Genomic DNA, 23,961 nt, shown 5'->3' on the forward strand with positions numbered 1-23,961 from the left:
GGCTCCGGGGGCCTCCAGGTGGCACTTGCGTGTCCCCGTGGGCCACAATGGGGTCCACGGGTGGTCCCTGTGTGTTTCTGGGGGTCCCGGGTCATCCCCACGGGTGTCTGGGGGCCCTCGGGTGGTTCCCATGGGTGTCTGGGGCCCTTGGGTGGTCTCTGTGGGGCTGCAGGTCCCCCACAGCTATGGAGACCCTGGTCCTTCCCCGCAGGTGTCCCCCGTGGATCCTCAGGTGATACCCATGGGTGTCTGGGGGTCCCCGGGTGGGCCCCGTGGGCATCCGGGTGGTCCCCGTGGGTCCTCGCAGGCCTCAGGTACCAATCCTGTATATCAAAAAATCAAACCCAACCAGACACATACAGTACAGTAATGAGCAATATTTGAGTGGTTTTTTTTGCCACAAAAACAACTAAAACACTGGGGCTACTGCCCCTTTAAGGCAAAACATAAATCATAAAACCAACACCTACTCCATTCCGGAGACTGACTAAACATTACTGTGGCCCGTTCTATTTGAATGAGAGATTGGGGTAACGATTTTGGCAGTGCCTCCACCTGACAGGGGCCCTGCCCAAGAACAGGGATAATCTCTCCCAGGAAAACTATATGCTAACACAATAAGCACACATGTGGAGATGGAGTGAATAATATATATATAACTTTGCCAACAATTAATAAAATAAGCATAACATAGGCATACTAGAACATTAACTACAAGAACATTACATTTGCTCCTGCACATAGCAATACAATCCCACTGTCTCCAGCCCTGGACCTATCTGGGGCCTATAAGGGGCTGGCCTATGCCTGGGAGAACCTAACCTGGCCACCAGTGCACCCTACCCCTTCCTCTCCTATACAGGAACTACCTCTTCCTTGCAAAGTCTGCGGAACCAGTCACAAGGCTTTTACCATAACCAAGATGCCGCTGCCGCAGCTACTTCAGGGAAAATACCAGTGTGCAGCCCCCAGAAGTAAGAAGGGGAATCCCTGCTACATAATTAAAGATATACATGTCAAGAGGTTGTAAATGATGTGGACATCAACATTAGACTTCATGTCATCTTTTCTTTTAACGTGTTACCCATACAAAAGCAGAAGTATATCTCTTCTAGTAGAAAAAAAAGGGATATAGTTCAATTGTATTGAATCAACTTATTATCTAATATTTAAAGAATGTTGTCTAAAAAACAGACAGCACAATTAATATACCCCCAAAAAATAACATACCTAATTGTTATTAGAAGTCTACACAATCATTGAGTTTAATCTTCATTTTCTGTTGATATGGAGAGTTGGGAACTATAGTAGGGAATTTGAACTGCAAATCACACCGCAGTGCAAAATAAATACTGTGATCTCTTACCAAGGAACAAATAACAGTATTCTCAATCATTAACAGTAAACTTGCATAAATATTTAAAGTAGCAATCCCACAAGGCTACTTTTTTTTGTGAATTATTTTTTTTACAAATTGGAGCTGTGTGGTACCTTGAGCTGAAAATAAAGTGGTTCAGTTCCTGGGGCCTCCCAATTCCTGACATACTTACGCTGAAGGTTCTGGGTTTTCAGTTCCATCCTGGGACAACAGTATGGTGGCCAATATATCGGACAACACTGGTGGCCATATTGAATTCACCACATGGGAGCACCAGTATCTTCACTGATAAGTATCTTGGGAGCTGGCGAATCCTTGGAGCCCTCCAGAGGACTCCACCCAAACGCCAATTTCAATTAAGTAAAAACATCAATTTAAAAAGTGTGGGATTGTGCCTTTAACTATATTTCATCACGTTATCTATGTTGCATCTTGTTGGAGCAATCGCTCTTAGAACCAAAGTTAATAATATGAAGGATGCTGATGTAGCCAGGTCTCCCCTGCCTGTCAGCACCCCCCTCACCTAGCTGGCGATCGCGGGTGCCGCCGAGTCCAATGGCGACTCCGCCAGCGAATCGCAGGGGCGAGGGCGTTCAGGCTCCTGCTCGGGGGTTGCCGGGGATGCGAGCGGCCTGTTGTTAGGGCCGCGATCGCGTTGCCGAGGTCCCGGCGCTCCCGGAGCAGGGCTGTGAGGGCGCCACCATGTTGCGCCAGATCGCACTTGCGCAGTAAGACCCCGGTGGTCCGACGGAGTCACGCATGTGCAGGACTAGCGAGACAGTTAGGGACAGCCAAGGAGAGGTTGCAGCGGCCATTAGGGACTCGCGCATGCGCAGGGAAGGTGCGCACGCGGCCCCAATGTGTTTATAGCCTCCATGGGACTACAACTCCCATGGGGCATAGCGAGGCAGGCACCAGGTGCCTCATAGGAGCCAATATGGCTGCAGGACTGCTCTGGAGAGAGATAGGATACATTTCGCGCGCTGAGCCCACGTCAGTCAGTCAGAGCCAGGAGCAGCCAAGGGAAGGAGGTAGGTGCAGGAGTCAGTGACTCCCTGCACTAGGCCAGCAGCCCCCAAGGCCCAAGATAGCTCTGAGTCACCCAGTAGAGTGAGTGTTGCCAGGGACAGCCCTCAGGTTAGGGGCCCTGTCACTTACGTTAGTTGGGGCAGGGAGCAGGACGGGGAAGGAAGGGTGCAGGGAGCGAGTGAAGCTCCTGCACCGCATAAGGTCCCCCACATCCCAGGTAGGCCCCAACTCCCCACCAGGCTAGTGGGTAAGCGCTAAGGGATGGCCCAAGATAGGGACGCTGCCCTTAGTGAGTGCGCGTGTGCTGTCTTGTCAGGGTCACAGTTGTCAGTGCTGTGAGGTCTGGCAAGAAGGCACTGGGTTTGTGCAGCACGGTTGCTGCACGCACCCAGTAGGTTGCAGCGCATAGCTGCGAGTGCTAGTTATGAGGTAGAGTCAGGACCGGGAAGTGTTAGGGGAGCGGAGCAGGCTGTTAACCCCTTAGGTCCCAGAGACGTCCTCACTCCCCAGTTTGTGGTGTTACAGGGACAAGCCCTAGGTTAGGGATCATGTCACGTTAGTGCTAGAGTTAGATAGGGACTCAGCGGACGCTGCGTTTCCAGTGAAGAGGTTCGGGCTCAAGTCGGGGTCACAGAGACTATCTCCAGCTTGGGATCAGACGGAATCGCCGAGCGACAGATCCTTTGCGAAGTGTTGCGGATCCGAGCACTGGAGTGTTCGGGCAGGTACTATCAAGCCACAAGTGCACCAACTGGCCATTAGTTTAATAGTGACTGCGCAGTCACCCATATTCTCTCTCTCTCTGCAAGAGTGTGGGACATTGGTTGGGGATCCTATGGACACTGGGTGGAATCATCCGGTGTTGAGGGAAGCGTCCTGTGAGGCGCATTAGTTAGTGTCTCCTCCAGAGAGGGACACCCGTCATTCTGTGCATGTTTATGGAGTGTTATGTTTCCTTAAGTAAACAGTATTGGTTATCATACTTAAGGTGTGTGAGTATTTGTATGTGTCCTGCGAGGAACAATTCCTGCTCTGCTAGGAACCATCGCAGGTGGAGGCGCTGCACCGAGTACCGTGTTACTCTTAATATAATTGCCCCAGGTTCCCCGTGGCGGAAGCTCAGCCCTCCCGTGAGCCAAGCAGGTAAAGCACCACACCTGGTAACACCGTAAGTTCTCCGCACCCACACTATATCTGCGATTGGGTGGGGTGGAATACCCGTTACACTTACAAAATACCATATAAATTAACATACTTTATAGATATACAGATTCCTGACAATATTATTTAATCCATTTCAGTTAAAGAGGCAATCCAAGAGGCACTTTTACTGTTAACTGTAACAATAGATAATGTTATATTTAAGAATATATAGTAGCTGCTGAGTTACTGTACACTGACTGAAGGGTTGATTGAAACTGAAAGGCAGCCATTTAGTGAACCCTCAGAAGCAGGATCTTTGCTGATCGATTACGGGAGAACTAATCGATTGGCAGCTTAGGTAATTCATTTTCAATAAAGGTAATCAAAGGCTGCACATATTTTAAAAGTTTTTTTTTTAAGTGCCTCTTGGATTGCCTCTTTAACTGAAATGGATTAAATAATAATGTCAGGAATCTATATATCTATAAAGTATGTTAATTTATATGGTATTTTGTAAGCATCCTTCATATTATTAATACTAAGGCATTAAGGCTTTTATTTTACCACAGAGCAGTTGTCGTGATTTATAGTGGGTATCCTTCAAGTTTCCAAAATAGAATACGCATAACACATATCTTAAATCCATAGGACTGCGCTTAAAAACAAAAATATGGAGTGAAGAAGTTTATCAAAAGCCACACATAACATTACAAGAGAAATGATGAGAAAGTTATATACAGTATGCATGAGCAGAATTCGCTATCTTAAAATGTATTTGTCAATAGGTATTTTCTGTTGCAAGATACATACATAGTTTATCTAACCGCTCATCCACAGTTATCAATAGGAGTGACAGAGCATGAATGTGGCGCATAGGGAAATAATAACCAGAATAAACAATTAACCAAAGAGGGGTCAAAAAGGTCCCTAATGATTGCACTCAACACATTTAGGTAGCATGACTGTAGGTCTTGGGATCTGGAGTCCCAAGAAGGCCTTCAAAATTGAATAGACATATAAAGCCACTGGGTAGGTGCACATGGAAAAAATAGAAAAAATAAAAAGTTTTATTACATCAAATTATATATAGAAAACAAAGTGAAAAACTATTTACAGTGAAAAATGATCGTAAAATCCCCGTCAATGAGGGATTTTCTGTTGCAACACAGGTTTTTTTCATAAAGTGTGCATTTTCATTCTTACATACAGTAGTAGTAAATATACACAACTGAAATCTAAATACCTTACCATTAAATCGAGATCTCTCGTGCATGTCCTATGAGCAAAGCTCTTTAAAACAAAATGAAAAAGTTGTACATGTTTCTTGGACTTCTACTAAAATGGGAATGTTTGCCATTTAGCTGCTTTAATATTTGTTTGATGTAAATAACATTCAAAGAAAACCAATCTCATTTTGCACTACCAACATTGCTATGAAAACACAAACAGGTTTCTACATGTCATATTATATTAATAGTTTGACTTGCACTAATACCTTTTGAAGTGCAAGTTAATTATATTTGGCTTTGACTCAAACTTTGCAAACTGTTGTGAAACATGTTAACAGTAGTGTATTGGAATGTAAACTAAGGCAACTGCAAAGTCATTGTTTTATTACATTGCGGTAAGATGCAAAAGATGTGACCCATGTAGTGGAAATTTTGGACAATTCCTCTGGTATAATTTCAGTGACAAGACTAGACGTTCATACCTTCAGACTCCACATGGCGGTCTTCTACCTTAAACACCAAGCTTTTACTGACAGCTGTGAGCTACATGATCCTTTAGCAAGACAATGTAAAGCAAACACAACATCTCCTGTGCTGAACCATCATTATTTCATATAGGGCCAGATCCGTTAAGTTACTTAATGTCTCTTAACTAGAGATGGGAGAAGCTGTAAAAATCTGATCCTCTGATTTTTTCCTGGCTTTTTGGGTACAATCCAATCCGCGCACTGAAATCTGCAGGTGGAAGGCGAGCTTCTGCAAATGTAACAAAGCTTTCTGTCTTCAGTGCGTGTGTTCATTGAAGGATTAATGGTGTGGGGGGTCCCATTCAGAAGCATGGACCCCAGCAGCTCTATGGCGACACAATACCATCAGTGTTAAGGACTTTCTTGTCTGCAACGTTAGGCACAGTAAATGTTGCTACATCTGCAAGTTTGTGCGAATTCCTTCGGAATCTGCCACCGGATTCCTTCCACGTGTTTCTGCAGAACCCGAAGTTAGAATTAATCAGAATCCGTTAGGCGGATTTCACGCAATCTGAAACCGAGCACATTTATTTTGCCATTCCCACTTCCAGCCTGTTGTTTTTTGTCACACTTTATGATTGTGAGGGAAGGTAGAGGGTTTGTGGGACTGGTGACTGAGTGGCTGGGCAGGCAGGAGAGAGACTGAGGAGGAGTTTTTCAGGCTTAGCACGCAGTGAAGGCAGAGCAGAAAGGAGAGCAGTCAATATACCAGTTGATTTTCCTGGTACCAGCCAAGGGGGTAGCCATAGTAATGTGGTTACTGCAACCCAAGTTGTGTGTACTGTATGCCACAGAAACCTGCTGCTTCTACAGCTGTTCAGCTATGTTAGAGAAACAAATTGTGTCTGAGATGAGCTCTGGGGAAGTAATAATTCCATCTCCTTCAATATTGCTCTCTGGAAGTAGCTCTGTGTTAGAGGAAGCAGATTATACTGAGGATTTGGAGCCAATTGCCTATTTATTAAAGAGCGAGTTTCTGTCAGGGTCAACTTTGGAAGTGCACGCCATCGTGGACAACAACAATCTTTGTTCTGATCTTCAATGTTGTTTATAAAATGACATACATTATATATATATATATATATATATATATATATACATACATATATATATATATATATATATATATATATATATATAAAGTGGTCGACAAATCACCCAAAAATCTACTCGCCGAACAAAAAATCTACTCGCCACCTAGTCCCACCCCCAACCCCGCCCTAGTCCCGCCCCCAACCCTGCCCTAGTCCCGCCCCCAACCCAGCCCCGCTTTAAAAAAATCAAATAAAATAAATTGAATAAATTCATAGTAAGAACAACATTCGTTTTTGACATAAGTTTATTTATTGTATTACATTATACTACAATTAGTCTTTGTTACGTGTGTGTGTGTGTGTGTGTGTGTGTATGTGTGTGTGTGTGTGAGTGTGTGTGTGATCTTACCTGATCCGCAGTCCAGGTACCTCATTCCCGCAATGTTATATGTTGGAGGTGAGGTGTTTCTTACCTGTCTTCTAGTTAGGGGGGATTCCGATGTCTCCCGTGTGAAGCTTGAGTCAGATCTGGAAGTAAGCAGTATAGGTTATTTCGGTGTAGGTATAGGCCAGTTAAGATATATAGGGTAAGTAAGATATCCAGGTCCAGAGTGAGAGACAGTTTGAGAGAGAGACAGAGAGTGGGTGAGAGAGAGAGAGTGACACACAGAGAGAGAGAGCGACACAGAGAGAGAGAGAGCGACACAGAGAGAGAACGACACAGAGAGAGAGCGACACACAGAGAGAAAGAGCGACACACAGAGAGAGAGAGAGCGACACACAGAGAGAGAGAGAAAGAGCAAACCACAGAGAGAGAGAGAGCGACACAGAGAGAGAGCGACACACACACACAGAGAGAGCGACACACACACACACAGAGAGCGACACACACACACAGAGCGACACACACACACACAGAGGGTGAGAGAGAGAGAGACCAAGTCAGTCATTCTACACACTCACACTCTCACACTCTCACACTCTCACACACACACACACACACACACTGACACACACTGACAGACACACTGACGACACACACACACACTGACAGACACACACACACTCTGACACACACACTCTGACAGACACAAACTCTGACAGACACACACTCTGACAGACACACACACACACACTGACAGACACACACACACACACTCTCTGACAGACACACACACACTCTGACAGACAGACACACACACACACACACACACACTCTGACAGACACATACACACACTCACACACACACACTCTGACAAACACACACACCCACAAACTGACAAACACACACACTGACAGACACACACACACACACACACACACTCTGACAGAGACACACACACACACTGACAGAAACACACACACACTCTGACAGACACATATACACACACTCTGACAGACACACACACACTCTGACAGACACACACACACTCTGACCGACACATACACACACTCTGACAGACACATACACACACTCTGACAGATACACACACACACTCTGACACACACACACACACTGACAGACACACACACACACACACACACTCTCACACACACACACACACACACACACACACTCTCTCTCTCACACACACTCACACACTCTGACAGACACACACACACTACCAGAAACGGAGCCTGGAGTCCCGCTCACCAATGGAGGTATGTTGGATTCATGGGGGGCTGCGGGCAACATTGTGAGCTTGCGGGAGACATCAGAGGTTTGAGGGGGCCTGTGGGGGTTTGCGGGAGACATCGGAGGTTTGAGGGGGCCTGTGGGGGCATACAGAGGCCAATGGGGTTATGCGGGGGCCTGCGGCGGCAATTGGGGGTATGCGGCGACCATTGGGGGTATGTGGGGGCCTATGGGGGCCATTGGGGTAAGCGGGGGGCATTGGGAGGTATGCGGGGGCCATTGGGGGTAAGCGGAGGGCATTGGGAGGTATGCGGGGGCCATTTGGGATATGCGGGGGCCATTGGGGATATGCGGGGGCCTGCGGAGGCACTCTGGCTGCTACGGGGAGAAACGTGCTCAGAGAGGCGGGGGAGGAGGGAGGGCACTGCTCAGGGAGCTGGAGGCGGGGTAAGCTCCTGCAGCAACATGAACCCGCCTCCGGCTTTTGTTTTTTTTCTCCAGCGCGAGCGGGGGAAATTAAACAGCAGCGCGAGCCCGGGGCGTGCAGATGTATAGGTTTGTCCAACACTGTGTATATATATATATATATATATATATATATATATATATATATATATATATATTTATATATTACAAAAACAAGAAGAGGAAAAGCGCCCGATCGTTGTGTAAAATCCAATAACAAAGTTTTAATAACACGAACCAAGACAAATGCACACTCACAATTTGCCAATAAATAAAGAGCTTTGTATGGGCAAGCCCATGCGCCAGCATGTAACCAGACCGCCGTCCGTTTGCTCCATCCCGCTGTGTATATCTATAAGACCTCACTGCTGCTGGTGTCACCGTATCTCAGTGTCTCTCCGGCAACCCGAAAATGCAGCCCGTGGTTCCTATTCAGCACGGATCGTCTTGAGAGTAACTCAGGGAACTTCCACCACTCTATTAATGAGAATCTCAAGTTCATTGAGCTTGAGACTTCGGAATCTAGAGGCATCAGAAACGTGAGCACTGGTTCCAGCAGCAGAGGTGAATGGCTGCTCAGCCATGTCAACAGTTCAACGTTCTAGCTGATGTGGCTGAGTAATTCAGTACAAATGTAGCATCTTCTATCTATCAGCAGCCGCAGTACATGTGCTGGTGAACCGCAGAGCAAAAGTTGAGTGTTCGCGGCACTGTGTTTGGCAGGGGGGAGTGGCCCATCAGGATTAACACTGAATGGGACTCCTGCTGTGTGAATCCTACCAGGCTGCATCAGTCTGTAAGAGACGCGCAGTGAGAGTAGACAGAATTAGTCACTCTCTCAACGCATCTCTAACAGGCGATCACACAGTTTTTATTTTATTTTAATAACATATTATTGAAGCAGGGGGTCTCCGGAGCAGAACCACATTCATTTCAGCAAAAGGGACCCACTACTTCCAGAGTTAAAGGCAATTCAGAAGCAGGGACCCCCGCTGTGTTAATCCTGATCAGCCATTTGTCTGGTCGCGGGGAGTTGGGAGCACGTGGGGCCAGGACTGTTCACTTTGTGGATTCCGCACCAACTGAGCAACCCAACATCTTTCTACTTCTTTATGTAATGTGTATATATTTGAAATTGCAACGTGCTCAAAGGGCATTATGTTAGGTAACGTGAGTGGAACGCATGTGCTTAAATTGGGAAGCACGTCATATTTTCTCCAAATGTACGTGTAGTGTACTGTATTGTTTAATGCTTCTCAGCAGAACAATAATCCCGTTTCACACAGGTAACATAACAATGCTAGGTTTGAGAACCGCCGTTGTTTTTGTATATCATTAGCTTTGTGGATACCCGTTAAACTGAGGAAAATTAACAAATGTTACCTAATTAGGTAATGTAACAATAGTAGGTAAAATGCAACGGGGCTTTGAGTATCTACCCCTACATTTTTGAAAAGTAAACATCTGCCACTTAAAACATTATACAACTATTTGTCATAACATTTTAAGCCTGCAACCACGTCACTTGTTTTATATTATGAATTTTGTATTTCTTCCCATGGAAAGAGAAAAGTTACTTACAGTACTGCATGAAGAAACAAATACAGAAAAGCATATAGTAATGTATTAAATAAATTGTCACATTGGACAATTTTTGGGGCTTCTTTGGGGCATTGGGGCTTCTTTGTTTATCATAGTATTCTGGGTCACTTTCTCAGTGGCACTCCAGTTGACACAAATAAATATATAAATATATAATAGTGTGTGTCTGAGTTTTGAGCTTGCTAAACTTGTGTATGTTAATTATACAGCTATTCTTTTATTTCCCTTTTTCATGTTTTGTCATAGATGGGAAGGTATGTATTTTACTTTATTGAAATGCTCTCTTTACCTTAACCTTTTTGGAACCCATAAAATAAAAAAATCTAATAATTAAGCCTCCGCCACAAATAAGGCAGAGGGTATCGCTGCAATTGACCTGGGGCAAATGCTTGGGCAAAAAACAACGCTCAAACCCTAAGCAGGTGTGCAGCCGTAACTTTACAGCTACAGTACAATACCCATAGTAATGACCCAGGCTACAGTTTCTACCAGAAAAAGCTATTGATGCAAAGTACATACAATAGCATAACCTGGCATGGGTTACTTGGGAACAGCTTTTTTCACTTACAGATAATAGGGAGATTAACTTCAGAGGATTTTTGTATTTTTAATTTCGTACACCCTAAAGGAAGGTGTACTGTATATGAAGAGAATGCTGCATCAAGCACAGGTTTATGTAATTCCATAGCCAATGTGCAGTTTTTATTTACAGTAGTCTGTCTTCTAAAAAGCAAAAGCTCACTTCAGCATTAATCACATGTTCTGAGAAAATTCTCTCTCTCTCTCTCTCTCCTTCTAACAAAATTAGTGAAGCATTTTTCTTGCGGTTTTTAATATTCTAAACTATTCACATACAGTAGTGGTACATAATAAACCATTTCAAATCTGTCTGTGTATAGTATAATGAATGGAAAGCATTTCCACATGAACTCTTTGAAATTAGTTGGTGGTCTCAGCACTTGACACAATAGTCACTTTAGCTGGAGCGAGTATGGATTAGATGAGCAGGGAAATATAAGTACAGTAGCGTCTGATCTCCACAATGGTTTTATGTTTATTGCCATGCAAATCTGGACTAGCAGTCGAAACACATTCATGTATCTATTCATTCTGGAATGCAACTCATATTTTCTTAGTTTTTTATTTCTGAAAAAACGTGCTTGTGTAAATCTGGTGGACTAGTACTGTGAAATCTGTTGTACCACATTTTTGTGACCATAATATTTGACTTGATTTGCACTGCTCTTTTGTAATCTCCTTTGCTTAATGTTATACTCTATTCTTTTATACTTTCCTGGAACCAGGGTCACGAATGATGTATGAATAGTTTCAGTAAGCTTAACTCATGCCTTCCCACTTCCAAAGCACAAGTCCTTTTGTCTTTCCTAGTTTTATTGAGGAAAAATCACAGGAAGAAAGGTACTTGCAGATATAGTGTAGGTAGAGAGTGCTTCTCTGTCTGAAGTGCAGTGTATCAAGGATAAAGCAGTGTAAAACAGAAAGGCCTTGCTGGGGCAAATAGCAGGCAGGTACTCACTCAGAGTCCAGAGTGAAAAGGAAGTGAGGAGCAAGGGTCACACTAGAAGGGAAGTGAGACTACACTAACTGTCAGCAAGGACAGGGAGGTAGGAATAGCCCACTCTCAGCTAGGAGAATAGGAGATTGCAGGCAACCAACACAGGCTGTGTAAACAACATGTAACAATAATGTTGCCTTTTCACATGCAGCTAGCTGCTGGGACAGGGAAAATAGCAGGCAGCTGAACTAGGGAGAAATGAAACCAATGAGCTGCAAAGGGAGACAGAGAATATGGAATCTGGTTCCAGGACATATACAGTAAAACCAAAGAAAGATCTAGGATGGCGCTCCCATAAACTTTAACCGTGCAAAGCTGGGGGACAAAACCCTATGATATCAAGTGATAAAAATCAACAATTACCTGTGTTTGTGAATGTATTCACTGCATATAACAGTGAAAATTAGGTTCAATAGCTGGGCATAATAAGTGAATACAATTGTAACACCCCTTCCCTACCCCTAAGGGAAGCTGCAGGTATTATGCGCTGCGGTGCTACTTGTTGGCTTACAGGGGACTAAGCCTCCGCATGTGGGAAGCTTGGGGTGAATGGATGCAGCGCCTCCACCCGAGAGGATCCCAGCGTTGGTGGGATAGCTCCTCATGGGAACCGTATACCTATACTGTATACCCCAGAAATCACACTCACACAGGTTATGCAATACGCCTTTACTGTGATCCCACAGTATAGCAGAAGGAACACAGAAATACAATACAAACACAATAACAGTGGAGTAATAGTCCTGGGGTGCTCAGGCACCTATAACCCAGTGTCCCGCGAGCAATCCCTCCCAGTGTGTGTGAGGGCAGCGCTACCCTCTCACCTTACGTTGGTATACACTGCCTTCCTGGCTTAAGGCCCAGCCAGGCCACACTTCCAGCAAGGACAAGAACAGCAACAGGGTCCCACATTGTGGGGTCTTCAACACAGGCCCCTCACAACTTAAGGTCCGGTGGATTTAGAGGCTGGTCAATGGCACCAGATTGAGTGGGCTGGGGGGGGGGATCGCTAGGACTAGCAGTAGGCTCTTCATCTTCCGCGGGCATATCCGAGGAAGACTCATTGATTTGAGGAATGGTTCCTATCCCAAACTTTTATCCTTCCTTCTGAATCCTTTATTCGGTATGCAGGAATTCCGGGTAGCTGGGAATCCACTTCGAAAGGGTTCTGTCGCCATCAGTCTGCCAGTTTGTGTTTCCCTGGCACTCCCAGATATCTCTGAAGGATCTTGTCTCCAGGGCGAACTTCCCGTTAGCGTACCTTGCAGTCGTACTGCCTTTTGTTATTCTCATTCAGCTTAGTAGTGGTCCCTTCTGCTAACTGATACATTCTCTGTAGATTAGCTTTGTTGGGCACTCCATCTGTGGAAATCTCTAGAAGCATGTCCACGGGAACACACTCATGTCAGATGCAGTTGTAGGCATGTACCAGGTGTTCCACGTGCTTGCTCCAACCGACTTTCTCAGTGGCTTGTAGGGTGCTCAACATATTCTGTTGAACCTTTCCGGCAAGGCATCACCTTCAGCATGGTATGGTGTGGAACGGGACTTTTCGATGTCCAGTAGCTTCAGCAGCTCTTTTATAAGCCTACTCTCGAAATCTCGCCCCTGATCCGAGTGCATTCGGTTAGGCAACCCATAGTGGATGAAGCACTTTAGCCACTATTATAGCCTTCTGGTCTTTAGTGAGGAAGGCCTGCGCATACCGTGTATAATGATTAGACACTACCAGCACGTTCACGATGCCTCTGGAATACGGCTCTATACACAGGAAGTCCATGCATACAAAGTCCATGGGACCAGAACTCTTCAAATGGCCCATTGGGGCTGCTTGTGTAAGTGTTTTTCTCTGGACGCACCGTAGACATCTTTGGCAATGATGCTCCACAACCTCTCTTATTTTCGGCCAGTAGAACCTGTCTCATGAGTCCGAATGTTTTATCCATGGCCAGGTATCCATGGTCATCATGTAACAACTTCACCACCATGTATTGCAGCCTTCTGGGGAGCTGTCTCCTATCTGGATGGTCATGGTAGGGGATCACTCGGTATAGCAGTCCATTGTCCAGTTGGAACTTGTCCTATTCCTTCGTGAAGAGGCCGACTGTATGGCCGGGAGCACACTTAATTATGGCGGGGTTCTTCTGTACATCCCTGCGCAGAGGCCCACACACTGGATCAGCCATCTGTGCTTCCATGATATCCAACCAGCATATTCTGAATCCTTTCACCATTGACAAGGCCTCAGGGTAGCAATAGGCAGCCAGGAGCGTATTTGATTGACAGCCAAATGAATCCACCACCCTCAGTTATGAGAAGGCCACTTTCCCTTCCGAAATGGCTACGGTAGAACACATGGCTCGAATTCCGGGACCCGGTATTTCTTCTCACACTTCGTCCTCGGACATGGGGCTCAATCCGGGCCATCTGGACAGGGCGTCGGCCCCGATGTTCTTTGACCCAGTCTTGTTTTTTAGGGTGAAGCTATAGTTGGACAGGGTGGCCAACCACCTACAGTATGGCCAGTGGCATCCAATTTGGCGAAGGTCAGTATATAAGTAAATGGATTATTGTCCATCCTAACTTCAAAGAATACCCCATAGAGGTAGTCGTGGAGCTTGTCCACAATGGCCCATTTCAGCGCCAGAAAATTATAACTTATGGACGGGATAGTTCTTTTCGCTCAGAGTCAAGCTACGACTCACATAGGCGACAGGTCGCAACCCGGTAGCATATTTCTGGGGAAGTACCGCTCCTAGTCCATCGAAGCTGGCATCCACACGCAACACGTACGGTTGGTCTTGGTCAGCTTAGGCCAACACCGGGGCTTCAGTGAGACGTTTCTTCAACTGCACGAAAGCCTTCTCACAATCTGGTGTCCATTTTGCGCCAAATGGGGTTCTGGGGTTCGTGGCCTTCTGCCTGGGCTCCACAGGGTAGTTCTTAAATAGATTGTTCAGGGCCCTGGAGATACAAGCATACCCCTCAACGAATCTCCGATAGTACCCGCAGAACCCTAAGAAGGAGTGGAGCTCCACCACTTTCCCGGGCAAGGCCAGTTCACCACTGCTTCAACCTTAGTGGGGTCAGTTACCACCCCTTCGGCAGACACAATATGGCCCACATAGGTGACGGAGGTCCGGCCAAATTTGCACTTGTCCAAGGACAACTTCAGATTTTTCTTCTGCAACCAGTCCACGACCTTCACAAGACACTCCTCATGTTCCTCCAGTGTCTGACCGAAGACAATAATATCATCCAGATAGACCAGGAACTCTCCACAGATCATGTCCCCGATGGTCTTCTCCATCTACCGTTGGAATGTGGCGGGGACTCCGCAAATGCATTGGGGCATCCGAGTGAACTGATAGAATACTAACAGGCAGATAAATACTGTCTTCTCCTGGTCTTCTGGACTCATGGGCACCTGATAGTACCCTGACTGCAGGTCCAGCACGCTGAACCACTGACTGCCGGACAACGCACCCAGGATCTCTTCAATTCGAGGTAAGGTATATTGATATGGGATGATCCACTGCTTGAGTGTTCGGTAGTCCACACAAACGCACATAACCATTCTTCCGCACAACCACGATGCGGGAGGCATAGGGGCTTCGGGACTCTGCTATAATTTCGATATCTTTCAGGATACCCCGGACATCCTCAACATCTCTGAACGCTATCCTACTTGACCGTTCCTGGAACGGGGTAGCATCACTCAGCCAGATGGTGTGTTGAGCGCTATTGGTTCAACCCACGTCCATCTCACTGGTAGAGAACTTTTTGCTCCATCAGCCTATGGAGGTGTTTTTTTCCATTCGGGCGGTATGGATGAATCCCCAAAGTTGAACTGTAGTCCAGGGTCGGTCTCTTGCACAGAGGTCTCGTTCACACGAGCTAAGAGTTTCACATCCGCCAGGGGGTATATTTTCCCCCCGATATCCAGCTCTATATGGTGCAGGGAGATGTTCTGGAGGACCGCGTGGTCCTCTATGTGATTGCACTTAAAATGGTGGTTCCCATGCCTGGGAACGCACCTCGTGACTTTCGCTATTCAAGATGCTGGCTCCTGCCAAGACTGGAGACCGCGCATGCTGCCTGCAAAAAGGTTGCATGCATTTTCATTGCAAAGTTCTGCAAGGGCTCGGCACAAAAGCCGAAGCCGCACCCATCCACTGTGACTGGCTCAGAGCGGAGTCGAAGTCACGTTCTGTTCCAGTGTGCAACTACTCCACCAGAGGGAGGGGGCACTGTGACAGCCAATGCCAAACAACTGTCTATCCAAGGGGAGGAGCCGGATGTTGCCGACCGCACCCTCAGTTTTTCAGAGCCTGCAAAGAGAGAGGAGCTACCTTACCCGTTCTCCTATCTCTGCGCACCCAGCCAAAATCTACAATGGCAAGTTGCAACTTCTTGCACTACGCCTCCTGGTAGTGGAGGTAGACGGGAAACGCTTTATGAAATGCGTGTGTCCCAATTGCGATTTCCCCAGAGGGGATATTACCTGGGATTCCACGTGTCCGCTGTGCGGGGCCTGCTTTCTACGACAGTGCTGATGCAGCCTACAGCCTATGCTACCAAAGATGCGGCTGACCCCAAGACCTGGACAGCCCATGAGATGACTACTAATCCCATGGAGGTTCAAGTGGGCCTGTGTGCCCTTGATAATGCTCCAGGGGGCCCGTGTGCCCCGATGCCAGATCCGATGACCAACCCGATTCCAGAGATGGTTCCAGAGACGATCCGTGTGCCGGAATCCACCTAAGAGCAACCAGGTAAGGTGACTGCCCGGGGTGAGGTGGGGCCGCTGCCGTTAGTGGCACAGGAGCTGGAATGCTGCCTGCTGATTGCCCCTGATGACAGCGAGATGCTCCGGTATCTCTCCCCTGCGGATGTGTCCCTGCCCTCGTCAAGACAAAGCAGTGGTTAGGTGTCTGTGGTGTTTCGTCAGCCAGCGTGTACCCCTACCGACACTGCAATGGTTTTGGCTACCAGTCTGCCCTCTCTGTCATGTAAGCCCTGGTAACAGTGCAAGCAGTGACAGGACCAATCATGGGTTTTCCCCACAGAGGCAGCTCCATTGAGTGATAGGGAGGTGGTGGGACAAGGCCTGTGTTCTGCCCAATCCTTGGTTCAGACTTTGTGCCATCGTCCCACTGTACTTAAGGGGCTGCACCACCACATTTAGCAGTTGTCTCTACCCTTGAGAGAGACAGTTAACACACAGGATAGCCTGAACATTGCCATCCCCTGTTCCTCTTCCCCCCGGGGGAGAGTGAGTGATTACCATCCCCCTGTCCCTGCTAGAGGGGCTGGGAAAAGTAAGGACTGCTTCGGGTGCCCTTGGCCTGGAGTGGAGGTCCAGGGACCATCCGAAGGTTGGAGGCCTGTATTAAGCTATATTGGGCAGAAGCCTGTGATACTGTGTATGCAGAGGAATAAACCGGTTCCAGTTAACTACAACTCCCGCCAGGTGTGCAATCTTTCTGGGGGAAGAGGAGTACGTTTCTTCTGTAGGACATTGCCTCCATACATCTGGAGCCTGCAGCAGATGGAGGCGCTGTGTCACCAGAGATAAATGTCGGGTATGTACCCCAGAAACCTGTCCAGATGTCCCCACAACCATCGACGGACCATTCAGCATTCTGTGAGCCAACAAGTAGCATGCACCATACACCTGGTAACAAGGGAATCTCCCATTGGGGGGGGGGGGGGAACTCTGTTACATATATATTATTTACCCAGATTATATTCCGTTTACTCTTTACACTTTATTCATTTATACTTCTGCCTCTACTGTATTTCTCATAGTTTATGTAGGGCGTTGTCTGTGTTAGCTGTCCAGATGTGTATATATGTTTGGTAATTGTCTATGGGGCTTTTTCTTCTTTGGGTGTGTGAATCATGTATTTTTAATGTTTATAATTAAAATGTGATTTTTTTCCCTCTTGCTGTTTACATGTGTTTATTGCACTGTGTATCAATTAAATAGAAATAGTCATGTTAGTCAAGTTGCAATAACGCAGATAAAAAGAGTACTTCAGTATTACTGTAGGTGATTTTTTTATTTGGACTAACAATTGATTTTATAAGACAAGCTTTCAAGAGTTCTCTCTCTTCCTCAGGTCAGCAATACTGATTTACAAAATATTCCATGAATTAAACACAGATGTAAAAATTGAGATATTAATCTAAGGCATATTAAGTAGAGAAGGACAGGTAGAGGGAATAATAAAAAAAAAGACAGGGCAATAAATGGATGAAAGGCATAGTGAGAAATGTGTAGAGCATGTAGAACCATACTGTACATCCTTCAGTAGTGGGGTGCAGGAGAGGAGAAGGGTTTGAATTATAAAGTTAACAGAGAGGCAGACTCTATTTTAACCACCTAGCTCAATGGACATATTTTGGTTTCCGAATGTATCTGTTCTCACACCAACAATACTATACCCTTAGGAAAAATAAGTCACCCCCCCCCCCCCCCATTCTTCTTACCAATCTAGTGGATGGCGTATTACCCAAATAATTTTATTCTACAGGTAGTACCAAAATATCAGGACTCAGCTTATCCCTTGCTAAACCCAAAACCAGTGGCAACACCCATTCCCAGCATAAGCCCCTCTAACCCTTCCAAAAACACCCATACTCTATCACCATCCAACACCAAACATTCCCCCATAAGCCATACTGCCAGACTTTTATATGTCCAATAGACATAGGACAGTACAATGGAAAAGTACCTGGGCGCTATCTCAATGATGAATCTTTGAAAAAGATGTATAAAAATATTTTACAACCTTATTGGGGTTTGTTTTTCCCCTTGGCTTCTTGGTGCTCTCCAGTGACTCTGACCCCAACAGGATCTATCCGGGACCCTTTGTAATAGTTGGAACACAGAAAAGAAAAGGGGGAGCACAGGTTGAGAGGTAATAGAGGATGCTAATAATCTCTACCAGGTATCCAATTGGGTGTGTCAATACCCAGATGGGTAATCTGGGCTGTGGTGAAATGGGGGATGATAGATGTAGTGGTATAAAAAATTTAAATTAAAAAAAAAGTAACTTACACGGCCTTGTGCAAGTGCTATTGCATCAAGATATCTTTAATCTTTTCTTCTTCCCACTGACATGGATCTCCTGAGGTCCTTCCTGTAATCGTCCTTCTTTGATCTGCCCGGTGTCTACCTTGTTCTTGCTCCAGTTGTCTCCTGCTCCACTTTCATAAACAAATTGAATCAGTTTATTTATGTCTGCAAGTAAAGTGAATATGACTATTCACTTTACTTGCAGACATAAATCAACTGATTCAATTCGTTTATGAAAGTGGATGTAGGACTACGATCTAAACGACAGAACACCTTGATTCAGAGCAGGAGACAACTGGAGCAAGAACAAGGTAGACACCGGGTAGATCAAAGAAGAACGATTACAAGAAGGACCTCAGGAGATCCATGTCAGAGGGAAGAAGAAAAGATTAAAGATACCTTGATGCAATAGCACTTGCACAAGGCCGTGTAAGTGACTTTTTTTTTATACCACTACATCTATCATCCCCCATTTCACCACAGCCCAGATTATCCATCTGGGTATTGACACACCCAATTGGATACCTGGTAGAGATTATTAGCATCCTCTATTACCTCTCAACCTGTGCTCCCCCTTTTCTTTTCTGTGTTCCAATAAACATAGGAGTCACACAAAAATCCAAATCAGTCTGTCATGACCTGCATAAAATTAAAAAAATGAGTTTGTTCCTTCTTTCTTTAAAAATATTTATCCCATAGCAAACCTAATGTAACTCGTAAATCTCTCCAAAGACCAACCTCCCAATCCTCATCTCACCTCGTCTCATACGCAGCAGCTGTACTCCTACAGCGTGGGAGGTTTAAGAGAATTGCTTCTGCCGTAGCACAGTAATTAGGATCATCAAACACAAGGCTCATAGCATCCAGGAAGTCGCAGGTTCCTTAACAGTGGACTAGCTTACTCCACAAGAGGGGATATCCAGGAGAAGGCATCATCCTTTAACAGGAAATTATCAGTCCTATCAGCAGCGTCAGTAGTATAGATGTTGGGCTGCATCTGGAAATGAAGTCTGCACTGGTTTATGAATCCTCTAAACTGGTGTCCGTCACCCCTGAATTTCTCTGGAAGAGGCATGTGGCACGTAAACTGGGATTGATTGGCTGATGAGTACGTAGGACCTGCAGCTGAGTCTCTGCATTGACAATTCGACTACAGTATGTACAGTATCTGCAGGGCCGCCGACGGGGGGAGAGAGCCGGGAAGTGTCCTGGGCTCAGTGGCTTTAGGGCGCCCAGCCAGCAGGAGCTGGAAGTTGGGCCTGGCCAACTTCTGAGTCCAGTTGCCGGGCCCCTGGCTCTCCCCAGCTGCTGTTTCATCCCACAATGGGCTTCCAATTGGTGTGTGATGGATGCTTAGCCTGAGGTACATGGTAAATCTAATTGTGGGAGGTGGGGGGGGGATGATAAGTGTATTTGTTGGGGGTGGTAAGTTTATTTGTGGGGGTGGCAAGTGTATTTGAGGGGTGGTATGTGTAATTGTGGGGGGTGGTAAGTGTATTTGTGGAGGGGTAAGTGTATTTGTGCGGGGTAGAGGTGGTAAGTGTATTGATGGGGGTGTTATCTGTATCTGGGGGGGGGCAGTAGAGGTGTTTGTATCTGGTGGGTGGTGTAGGGTGTCTGTATCTGGGGGGACTAGTAGGGTATGTATCTGGGTGGGTGTAGTGGTATCTGTATTGGGAGGGGTAATGTGGGCATTGTGGGAGGGGGAATTGTGTGTTACCAGGGGAAGAGGGGAAATGAGTGAGAGCGGTTAGTTGAGTGATAGCGGCAGGGGGAAGGGGGTGTAAGTGAAGGAGGGGGGAGTGTGAGTGAGGGAAAGAGGGGGAGAGTGAGAGACAGGGGGAGAAATACAGGTATGAATGGGGAGGGCTCACATGGTCACTGACACGGGGGGGCGGCGGTTGTGCTGACACAGACAAGGGGAGCCAAGGGGAAGCTCTAGTCCCGGAAATCTGTCTGCAGCCCTGGAAGCAATTATAATCCTCAGAAAATTCTGTGTAGAAATTAGCAGCAGGCATCAGCTGTCCCGGTGGCATAGCGGGAGAACTACAACCTGGGATGCAGAAGGACACCCCTGACAAGGAAATAATCTTAATGCATATTCAATATAATTTTTTTACCATAAGTGCCCCTTTTCTTTAACATTACACCCAATGCACAGCTATAGCAAATGATGCATATATCACAGTGCACAATATCACCGTTTACTGAATCTCATTCAAGAAAAGATAAATGATGTTTCAATCAAAACGCCCCTGGCTCTTCTTCTGAACCACCCTCAATGGAGAAGCCCTTAATTTCACTTTTGGGGTACCTTAAAAGGGTCCACCATATAACCTAGTGTTATTTATTTCCTTAATACATCCTAGCCACCTCAATGTACTCATATAAGATCACAAATTCTTTTTACTCTCACAACCTGGGACCCCTGCTTTTAAATTGTTTATTAATGACCTTGAGGTTGGCATCGAGAGCAAAGTCTCCATCTTTGCTGATGAAAAAAATCCACCTAGTTTGCGCACCGCTGCCGTAGACTAAGAAATATTGCAGCCATGGAAATAAATGAAAAAACTATATACACGTACACAGTTATCACCTCCTCTTAATGGGAGCAGAACTGCCAGGCTTACTAGGATCCCTGGTGCAAGGCCTGCCATACCTCAATCTTGCCACTGGCTCTGATGGTGGCATTGGCAACTCCACAAAGCATGGAGGGGGAGTGGCTAACACCAAGGAGACAATGATGAAAACGTTGTATGGTGCTCTAAAGAATACAGCGAACACTACACATGTCTTGATTGTAGAAAAGTGGATTAACCCAATAACGGATATAGATATGAAATGTCCAAAAGATGCATGTAAACACTACAATCCCACAATGCACGGTAGTAAGGATGTTGGAGTAGTAAGCATCTATAAAGGAACAATCAATATGAATAAAGTCCAGAACTATCCTGGAGAGACTCACATGGGAAGGTGTCCACGATGAAAAGTGGGTCCTCAGGTGTCCAGGTGTCCACGGGTTAACTGTGCCTCCGCCTGTTGAAGAGCAAATGTAGCGAAGGAGGGGAGAAAACGGAGCACTAGATCCACGAGGCTATGCCAAAAAATGCAAAAAATGCAAAAACTACAACAAGACCTTTCTCAAGGTGAATAAATTTTATTCACCTTGAGAAAGGACTTGTTGTAGTCCTAAACGCGTTGGTGTGTATCTTTTTTGTATCTGACCATTAAATAAGCCTGCACTGTGGGAACGCATCCTTGCATTTTTTGGCATAGCCTCGTGGATCTAGTGCTCCGTTTTCTCCCCTCCTTCGCAACACCAAGGAGACCACTGACGTGGGCAGGGAACACACTTGATGTTGCCATTGTTGTTAAAATTGAGGGGGCCCACAGGCTCTCCATCTACTGCTGCACTGTCCATGTAAGCCCATTAACAGCAGCCCTCAGCTGGCCAATGCTATTTGTCACATCAGTTCAATGACCATAAATTGGCATTGGGGGTGTGCGCTATGGTCACCAGCTGATGACTAATGCTGCAGAACCCTGCCCTCTGCATCTGCAACAGCTCCTTCTGATGTTCCATTATTGCAGCCTTGGCAGGGGGATCAGATGTTGGTGCTGCTGTAGGTTGCCAGGGTGCTGCAGGAGCAGCAGACGGAACAGTGGGTGGAACTGCTGGAGCTGTGGCATGAGCAGCAGGAGGAGCAGCTGGAGATGCGTGACAGAGACAGCTAGAGGAACAGCAGCCACAACTGCAGGGGCAGCTGGAGGCGGAATATCATACTGCTCTGGAGGTACCTCAGTGAGAATTAGGTTGATTGTCCCCTCGCTCTGATCTTCCTCAACATCCTCTCCAGCCTCTGGCAAAGGCTGTCTGCTTGACAAACACACAGATTCCAAGCAAGCTCTAAGAAACCCGCCAAAATGACCACAATATATATATATGTGTCAAAAGGAGTGTAACTAACTGATTAAAATTCGTATTTACCTGTAAAAATTTGAGGAAGGATGGTCCTAGCATTGAACCTGTCACAACCAGCAGCATGAAAAGAAAACCTGCTTACTTGGAAAGTGGGGAGGGGCAAGCTTAAACCCTGGGAGGGAGGAGCAACTGACCTCCAAAACAGCTGAGACCAGCTGCACAAAGTTAATAAACACAGATACCCAGCAAGCTCTAAGAAACCCCCAAGATCACCACAATATATATAAATACACAGGAGAAAAAGAAACGCCAGTGCCGTATGGTTGAAAAATAAATATGTGTAAATTTTATTAAATGACCAGAATAGTCAAAAGGACTAGTAGTAAACTGGTGTGATTAAAAAGCAATAATATGTCTAGTACAAGCAGATAGCAGCAATTAGCAAGTGACATATGGAAAGGGATGTGGAGCAAGCAAGCAAGATATCATGGGGAAAAAAGGCCAACAGTGGTGAATGTCAATGACAGTCCATATGACTGATGATAGCCTAGTTAGGAACAGTAAACACACACTAGAGAATGTCCCTTCTCAATGGTGATGTGGGTGTGCTGGTGACAGACCTGTTACATCTGTTGAAGCACGGAATAGACCTCCTGGCGCTTCTTTTTCTCCTGTTTTCTGTTTACATTTGGTCAGGCTTAACCACACAGAAGCTTCGTCTATTCCGTACAGACTGACCATATGCTATAATCTATTGATACTCACATTATTCACTTGCTACACTTATTTAATCTTTTTTTTACACTACACATATACAGAATCAATGTTCACATTTTAACACTACCATTCACTCACTAGCGCTACTAATTGTATATATATATATACAGTGTTCGACAAATCACCCAAAAATCTACTCGCCCAACCAAAAAATCTACTCGCCACCTAGTCCCGCCCCTAACCCTGCCCCTAACCCCCGCCCCTAGTCCCGCCCCTAACCCCGTCCTAGTCCCGCCCCTAACCCCGCCCCTAGTCCCGCCCCCAACCCCGCTTTAAAATAAAATATATCAATAAAATACATTTAATAAATTCCTAGTCAGAACAACATTCGTTTTTGACATAAATGTATTTATTGTATTACATTATACTACAATTAGTCCTTGTTACGTGTGTGTGTGTGTGTGTGTGTGTGTGTGTGTGTGTGTGTGTGTGTGTGTGTGTGTGTGTGTGTGTGTGTGTGTGTGTGTGTGTGTGTGTGTGTGTGTGTGTGTGTGTGTAAATGTCGGATCTAGAAATAAAAGCCAGGTGTGAATGACTAGTTTCCTAACCCCTTAA

Source organism: Ascaphus truei, chromosome 5, assembly GCF_040206685.1.
Source record: "Ascaphus truei isolate aAscTru1 chromosome 5, aAscTru1.hap1, whole genome shotgun sequence".
Classification (NCBI taxonomy): Eukaryota; Metazoa; Chordata; class Amphibia; order Anura; family Ascaphidae; genus Ascaphus; species Ascaphus truei.